General features: G+C 46.8%; 1 pseudogene; it reads left to right on the top strand.

The window, feature by feature from the left end:
- The first annotated feature begins 5,720 nt into the window (after nt 1-5,720).
- LOC114224300 (small ribosomal subunit protein uS14 pseudogene) lies at nt 5,721-5,897 on the top strand (annotated as a pseudogene).
- The last annotated feature ends 2,835 nt before the right edge of the window (nt 5,898-8,732 follow it).

The following is an 8,732-nucleotide window of genomic DNA, read 5'->3' as shown; positions in this document are numbered from 1 at the left end:
CTATCTGTGTGACCCCTTGACCTACAATTTCCTCACTTGAGAAATCAAGATTTGACAGTTGGAATAAATTCTGAATCACCCAGCATCATATCAGAGAGGAGGAAAAAATAAATTAATACAATTTACCTGGTTTCCATAGCCTTTGTTTTGGACAGAACCGTAGACCTCCTCTTTAGCAAGTCCTGGTTTCAGTTTCCCTTCTTCTTCCAGGAAGAGCAGGAAAGAAATAAAAGCCTCTGCTTTAAGAGAAGGGTAGGGCTTGAGGGATGAGCAGCCCACAGGCCAGGATAAGCCCACAAGAATTCAGTCACTGCTGTCCTGTAGTTTTCACTACCTAAAAGTACAAGAATTAACCAGGAGAAGACTTGAAAGGGCTTGTAGTGAGAAAGACCAGCAGAGGCAGAGTTCCCATGAAGCTACTGAGACTGGTATTTCAGGGTCCCTCAGGCAGGTAAATCCCTGTGTGAGCTGGAGGTGTTGGGAATGGTGGAAGGTTCCAGAAGGAGAGGGGAAGCCAGGTGGTAATCAGAAACAATATACATGCAGTTCTGGTCAGTGGCTGAAAGAACTCCCAGAAGAAAGGGTCCTAGAGCTCCTGGACCCAGCGATTTGCTGTGATTTCTTTTTTTTTTTCCTTCTAAGAAAACACTTTAGTACTTAACTTTATATTCATGAGTCATTTTTCTGAAAGAGGGCATCCTAGATTGTATAAACTCAGGACCCAAAATTCCAGACCTGCACTGATGTTAGGACAGGTTGTAAACAAAGTTGGAAGGTTCTTCTCCCACCCCTCCCGCTGCTCCTCTCCACCCCACTTTCCTGGCTTCTAACTCCTGGTTCTTGCCGAGGTCAAGCTCAGCCCTGCCTCCTCAGTCATACCCCACCGTCCTTTCCAATCCCTTCCTCAAAACCAATCCAGGGGCACCTGGCTGGCTCCATCGGTGGATCAAGCAACTCCTGATCTCATGGTCGTGAGTTCCAGCCCCACATTGGGTATAGAGATTACTTAAAAATATAAATAAATAAATAGATAGATAGACTAATTAATTAATTGATTGATTAATTTTAAAAACCAGGGTTGCCTGGGTGGCTTAGTCGTTTAGTGACTGACTCTTGATTTCGGCTCAGGTCATGATCTCAGGGTCATGAGACTGAGCCTCGCATCGGGCTCCATGTGCAGTGGGGAGTCTGCTTGAGATTCTCTCTCTCCTTTCGTCCTCCCCCTTCTTTTTTTTTTTTAAAGATTTTATTTATTTGAGAGAGAGAGAGAATGAGAGATAGAGAGCACGAGAGGGAAGAGGGTCAGAGGGAGAAGCAGACTCCCCGCTGAGCAGGGAGCCCGATGCAGGACTCGATCCCGGGACTCCAGGATCATGACCTGAGCCGAAGGCAGTCGCTTAACGGACTGAGCCACCCAGGCGCCCCGTCCTCCCCCTTCTAAAAACAAACAAACAAACAGAAAACAACCACCACAACCTGCCTGTCTAGTTCTCTTAGGACCATGCCGCCCCACTCGCATCTTTTCAAGGTGATAATTAGTTATCTAACAGACTAGAGCTCTGCTGAGGGTTCACAGCCTGAAAATTGGTTGTAATCATGGGTCACACTGAAGATACAGAATCTTAACCCCAATGAATGAACTTCAGTTGAAATAAATTTAAAAACAAAATTTTATCATTTATTTCATATTACAAAAGTGGCATATTTAACTGAGAAACTTTAGAAAATACAGAGAAACCCAAAGAAGATTGTAAATATCACCCTGTAAAAAAAAAAAAAAAAAAAAACCGCCAGTACTCCCACCACCCCTTGCTAATCTCCCTGAACATGTTCTTCTGGACTGTTATACTATGCGCTCTACAAACCTGGAATCAGAACGTAATGATATATTGAAACCTAGTTTTTTCATTTAATGATATGCTGTGAGCATTTTTCCCTATCATTAAATACTTGTTTACAGGGTCATTTTAAATGGCTGAATAACACCGCATACATCAAGGATCAGCTAAATTTGGGGATAACCCAGATGAAATGAGCAAATTCCTAGAAAAACACAAACTGCCAAAACTGACTCAAGAAGAAACAAAATATCTGAATAAACCTGTAACAAGTAAAGATATTAAATTAGTAATAATAATTTTAAAAAAAAGACAACTTCCCACAGAGAAAAGCACAGGCCCAAATTAATTTACTGGTTAGGTCCACCACACTTTAAAGAATTAATGCCAATCCTTCTCAAACTCTTTCAAACAATTGAAGAGGAGGGAACACTTCCTAATTCATTCTATGAGGCCAGCATGACATCCAAAAAAATTAAAAAGGGGAAGTTACAGACCAATGCCACTTACAACTATAGATGCAATATCTTCAACACAAATTAGCAAATCCAACCCAACAGCATTAAAAGGATTATTTACCATGACCGAGAGGGATTTATCCCAGGAATGCAAGGGTGGTGCAACATAAGAAAATTAATCAATGTAGTGCATCACATTAGTAAAACAAAGAGGAAAAAACCCACACAATCATCTCAATTGACACAGAAAGGGCATTTGACAAAATCCAACCTTCTTTATGGTAAAAACTCTCAGAACACAATAGACGGATAGATAAATGGACTATTACTAAGTATTGCCAAAGATGTGAATAAGCTGGAACCTTCCTACACAGCTGATGGGTGTGTAAATTGGTATATTCACTTCAGAAAACCGTTCAGTGCCATCTGGTAAAGGTGAACATATGTACACTAGGACCCAATACTTCCATTTCTAGGTACACACAAGAGAAAATGGACATACGCATGCCAAAAGATGGGTACAGTAATGTCTACAGCATTTTTTTAAAGATCTTATTTATTTATTTGAGAGAGAGATCAGAAGCAGAGGGAGAAGCAGGCTCCCCGCTGAGCAGGGAGCCCAACATGGGACTCGATCCCAGGACCTCGGGTTCATGACCTGAGCCGAAGGCAGATGCTTCACCGACTGAGCCACCCAGGCACCCCTACAGCATTTATTTGTCATAGTCCCAGACTGGGAAAAAATGTTATTGGTAGAATGGAAAAAAGAAAGAGTGGTCAAGCCCTGCAGTGAACTACTGGACAGCGATAGAACGGAGCCTACTGCAAGCAGTGGCCGAGACGGACCTCACAGACATGATGCCGACCAAGAGAAGTCCCTGACACAAAAAATATGTACTGCGTGGTTCCTTTTGTTGAAATTTCAAAACCAGGGAAAGCTACCTATGGTTGGAAAGCAGCGTAGCGGTTACCTGTGGGGGGATTGGTGACTACCGGGAGAAACAGAACTCGGGGGTCTGCACTCACTATGGTCTGTTTCTTGACCTGGATGGTAGCCGCTCGGGAGCACCCACTTTGCAGTAAGTCACTGAGCTGGGCGCTTAGGACGTGTGCTTTCCTGTGGTGTGCTTGGCAAATAAAAGGAGATATATTTGGCTATAATGGCATCTATACCCTAAATCTCTCCCAGCGGTGTGGCCCTGATATCCACTGCCATGCCTTCTCAGGCCTGGAGAAACCCTCTGGCCGCTCCTCAAAATGTACAGAGATCCTAATACACAGTGGGCTTTAGCTCCTGTTCCTGAATCCATTGCCATCCAGCATGCCCCAGTGCCCACCTGCAGAGGCAGGTAAGGGGCTTGAGTCCTCCCACACCTTTGCTTTCCTTGGCCCCAAAGCGCTCAGAATGTGTACCCTCTTTCCTCTCATAAACCTGCCTCCTGCAGTCCTCAAACCACACATGATTTCCCCCAAACCAACTGAACATTGGGCCCATGCGCCTGAGAAAGCTTCCCGCCTCATTAATAGGGAGAGGTTATCACAGAACCCACACGCCATCTCCTAAAGAGAATCATCCTCTACTTGACTCCCATCTTGGCAACTTGCTAGCTGGGGTAGTGGCCTTGGGTAAATCACTTAACCTTCCTGAGGTTAAGGATTAAAAATAATACCTGCTTTTCAGGTTTGTTTCAAGGATGAGAGATAGTATGTGTAAACACCAATCACAAAGATTGGCACTTTGCTCCATAATTTCATTTTTGCTAAAAAGCAACAGCAGAGACAAAGAGCACACCCTCTCTACGCCCTGGCCTTATCCTGGGTTTAGGTGTCAGCTCCTTACTGTTAAAGTAAGGGAGCCGTGCCAGAGCTTAGACCATGTACCCAGAGTGCAGACAGGAAACGTAGGCACCATCTGGCCAGTTTTCTGAGCAAATCAAGACCCTCCACAAAGCACGACCACCACAGGGACCACCTGCTTCCATTCTGCTCCCCCCAAGAAACTCACCGCTTTGGGCGCCTGGGTGGCGCAGTCGGTTAAGCATCTGCCTTCAGCTCAGGTCATGATCCCAGGGTCCTGGGATTGAGTCCCTGCTCAGTGGTGAGTCTGCTTCTCTGCCCCTCCCCGGCTCATGCACACTCTCTGTCTCTCCCTCTCACTCTCCGTCTCTCTCTCCCAAATAAATAAATAAAATCTTAAAAAAAAAGAAACAAACAAACAAACAAACAAACTCACCCCTTCACAATGCAGCCCAACCAGCTTTATTAATACTCCCCAATTCCTTCAACAGATATTTATGGGCTGGTATATGGTATATGCGCCAGGTGTTGAAGATGCAGGGATGAGCAAGACAGAAGCCACAACCTGGTGCTCTTGACACTTGGGACCTAGTGGGGTAAAGAGTTCTCACTGTTAGAAGGTTCTTTATGTAGCACTGTGTTGAACAAGCAGGACTCATGGCCCAAAGCAACTGTATTCTTGTCTTCCACGGCTCCGGTCCCTCTTGGGTAACACAGGGTGCCCCATGCACTCATTCGGGTGTCCAGTTATCAACGCTTCCAAATCCATTAAACATTACAGCTACTTGCTCCCCCTCTGCCGAGCTTAGACCAGTGCATGTGGGAAGCCCCGGGCAGGCTTCTTTCCTCTCTCTCCCACCCCGCCCGAGGTCTGCAGTGAGAAGGGAGCAGGTTAGGAAAAGACAGAAAAGTTCTTATTTGATGCACATGATGCCTGCGGCCTCGGGGCTCTCTGCGGCAGCCAGGTGTTTAAAGTTGACCCTTCCTTTGATGGGTGTTTCTGTAGTTTCTTCGGGGATGGCCCCCGACCCATCACAGAGGGACTCTCACCTGCCATTCTCTTGGTCTAGCATCCCCCATGTGTCTGTTCCTCCAGCAGACCTGTCAGATGGGACCTATCCTGACTCCATCTGCAGCCACTTGTGCACATGGCCCAAAGCTGGTGTATACAAAACACTCAGACATCCTTCACTTGTAAATGCTTCTCCCCACCGGGGCAGACCACTCCCGATGTACCTCTTGGTTACACCACGACCCCCACTTTTCCCCCTTCGTGTTGGGGGGCCTACAGCCCACCTACAGCTCTCTCTAAAAGTCTTCTCCACCAGTGGTTGCAGTCTGGCCTTTTAGGACACTTGCCACGGGCGAGGGCATTAAGAGTCATCGAGCCAATTTTATTATACCACCTTTGAAAATGAACGTCTGGGACTGGCCCCTCACTATGAAATGTATCTTGATGCATCACTTTAAACTTCCAATTTACCAGGCTGTCACCCTCCCATCAAGCTGCAATCCCCCTTCCTGAATCTCCCACTCCCAGCGTGAAGAGAATAACCTCTTGGGGGCAGGAATATTATGAGGGAGTTAAGAAGCAAAGCACCTCCCTTTTGCCTCGTTGCATCCGAGAGAGCAAGATGGGTCACCAGCAGCTCTACTGGAGCCACCCGAGGAAATCTGGCCAGGGTTCTCGTTCTTGCCACGTCTGCTCAAACCGGCACGGTCTCATCCAGAAATACGGCCTCAATATGTGCCCCAGTATTTCCGTCAGTACGCGAGGGATATAGGCTTCATTAAGTCGGATTAAGTGAACTTCCTTGAATTGGTCATCCAGGATAACCTACCTTAACTGCAGATATCCAAGATACCTACTTTAATGCCAACTCATTGTACATAAAATAAAAATACTCCAATTATGAGTGCTTTAAAAAAAAAAAGCAAAGCACCTGGCTCAAAGTTTGGTGCATGGCAGGTGCCCCCACCGCACCACTGCCTGCCCCCAAGGACTCAGGGGAATGCAGGCACAGTGGTGTCTTTCTCACCTGTGCTCTGGTGTCCCCAAGCAGAGTGTCACCAGTCCACCCAACTGTGCTAAGCACAGCCTTCAACTTTTCTCTACCTGGAGGCTACGTGGTTAACCTTGCCCACACCTGTTTTCAGCAAAGCCTTTAATTGAATCATTCAACTCCACCCTCTCAGGTTTCACTTGGGGAAACAGAACCAGAGAGACTAGGGGACTTCCCAGAGCTGCACAGCCCTGACACGGTGGAATGGGGCACGGAGCGGAGCTCTCCTGCCCCTCTGCACACTGCCTGTCTCATATCCTCACGCCGCCACTAGATGAACACACCTGTAGTTTCTCAGCAGAGAAAACAGGGACGTCTGCCTTCTGCCTCCATGTGCTCCCTGAAATCCCTACACGCTTTGGTGGAATGATCAGCAGCAAAATCTGTAGGTTCTATGATGGCAGTCATTCAACTCTCACACATTTCAATTCTGGTTGATTTTACATTGCATGCCTACGTAGAATAAAGGATGCATGCTCATTGGAAGAAAATCTGACGAAGAACTGACCATGGGCAAATGAAAATGACATAACTGCATCAAAAGTGTGGAAGTGACTATAGACGTTAAGGAGAAAAACTTCCAGAAACCAGATGTACCCCGTGGCGAGCTGGTAAACATTTAACAGATGGAGGGTGAGGAGAAGCAAAGGAGACCTGGCTCATAGCATTTGCTGATTTCTGTGGTGTAAATACTGCCAGCATAGCAGATTCCGTGGCCGTTGTGACATCACGGGATGCGGAGCTGGGGACAGACATGCACAGACAGTTCCACCACTAGGCATGAGCCAGCTCCAGCACGCCCCTGGGTATAGCACGGGCAAGGTTTGTGACTGTTCTCAATCACTTATGCTTTCTTATATCAAGAATATGCGAGGCCGGGTGCCTGGATGGCTCAGTTGGTTGAGCGACTGCCTTCGGCTCAGGTCATGATCCTGTAGTCCCAGGATCGAGTCCCGCATCGGGGTCCCTGCTCAGCGGGGAGTCTGCTTCTCCCTCTGACCTTCCTCCCTCTCATGCTCTCTACCATTCTCTCTCTCAATAAATAAATAAAAATCTTAAAAAAAAAAAAAAGAATACACCAGGCCTTGTGCTAAATGCTGGGGATCCATTAGAAGGGAAAGAGACTTGGTCCTCATTCTCTTGCAGTTCAATCTAGTGGTGAGATAGACATTTAATCATAAAACCATGAAAACAAATGTAAAACTGTAACTCTGATAAATGTTAAGGAAGGGGAGTTTATGGTGCTTAGAGGTCTTGGAACCAGAGAATAGACAGAGTCAGCTTGCCTGAGGGAGTGATCACTGAACTGAGATCTGGAGGAACCTTTGGAGCATCATCATGCAGAGGGAGAAGAAAAGTATTCAAGCCAGAGGCCAGAGCATGTGCAAAGGCCCCGTGGTAAGAAGAAAGTTGTCTGTCACATGATAACATATAGACATAATCACCCTTGCCCTTTATTTTTCCGTATTTCCTTACCTGTAAATGTTTCAAAAACCAGTCAGAAGCATCCTGGTTGCTGCAAAAATAATTAAAACTTTTATATCAGGAATGCAAAAGCAAATATTTAATGCTCTGTTTTTCAGCTTCTTAAAATAGGTTTCTGTGTTGAATCCCGGGTCAGAAACAATAGTTTTGAAAGCCAAAGTTATTTATTTGCAAGATTGGGGTTTTACTGGGAGAAAAAAGAGTCTCTCTTGAGACTTCAAAAGGAAAGGATGCAGAACTCAAGCCTTAGCTGTGGAATGGAGAGAGGAGAGAAAAGACCAACCACACCTTTCCCGGGCACTGAGTGGGGGAGGGGAGCTGAACCGGGAGCCATCCTCCATGGAGGACACTGGTGGGTCCTGGGCAAGGGCAAGGCAGCGTAGAAACCAAGCCAAGGCTCAGAGACCATCATCGAGCCAGTCCTGGGCCCCATAAACAGTGCCATCCCCACTCTCTGGGAAGGAGCTTTCAATGACAACTCCTGCAGGACACCCATGATGGTACAGAAGTAGCTGGACCCCAAAGTTGTGCTGAGTGTCGTTGGAGCTGCCCCTTGGTCAACAACCCAGGTCATGCATAATCTCCAAACATAAGGTGGTGTTCCTGACTCACAGAGGGGCCTGGGGACAGATAGAAGGCAGAACCCTTAACTGCACAGGAAGTGCTAACACCTGCCCAGGGTACCCATTTGAGAAACAGAGCCGTGGAACGTGTGGTGGGACTCCGGTGCAAATTAAGGATGGGGGGCAGAGGTCACACCAGAGGGCCTTGTAGACCCTGCGAAGGAAGGTCCTTAGATAAAGCTACGGGCCACTAGAGGGTTTTAAGCAGGGGAGAGCCCCGAGTTACTGTGTGAAAAGAATCTAGAACTGGAAATCTTCTGCCGGGGCTAGATGATGGACCAGGTTGGTGGTGTTTCCATCATCCTCACACTCTTTCTCAAGTGCTCGGCCCATCGTGTTCTGGCATTCCTGCTAAGTCTCATGAGCTCCTTGACCCTCTGGACCCCAGGCTGATCCTGGGGTCCTGATTCTCTTCCCACTGGAAAGATTCTTAAAGCACATCACTGGAGAGAGGGTGACGAAATGAGC

This window comes from Eumetopias jubatus, unplaced genomic scaffold (assembly GCF_037043125.1).
Source record: "Eumetopias jubatus isolate StellerSeaLion01/CBP00866 unplaced genomic scaffold, mEumJub1_p1.0 scaffold_4, whole genome shotgun sequence".
NCBI classification, from domain to species: Eukaryota; Metazoa; Chordata; class Mammalia; order Carnivora; family Otariidae; genus Eumetopias; species Eumetopias jubatus.
The sequence above is the reverse complement of the archived record's forward strand: the minus strand, read 5'-3'. Positions and strand labels throughout refer to the sequence as shown.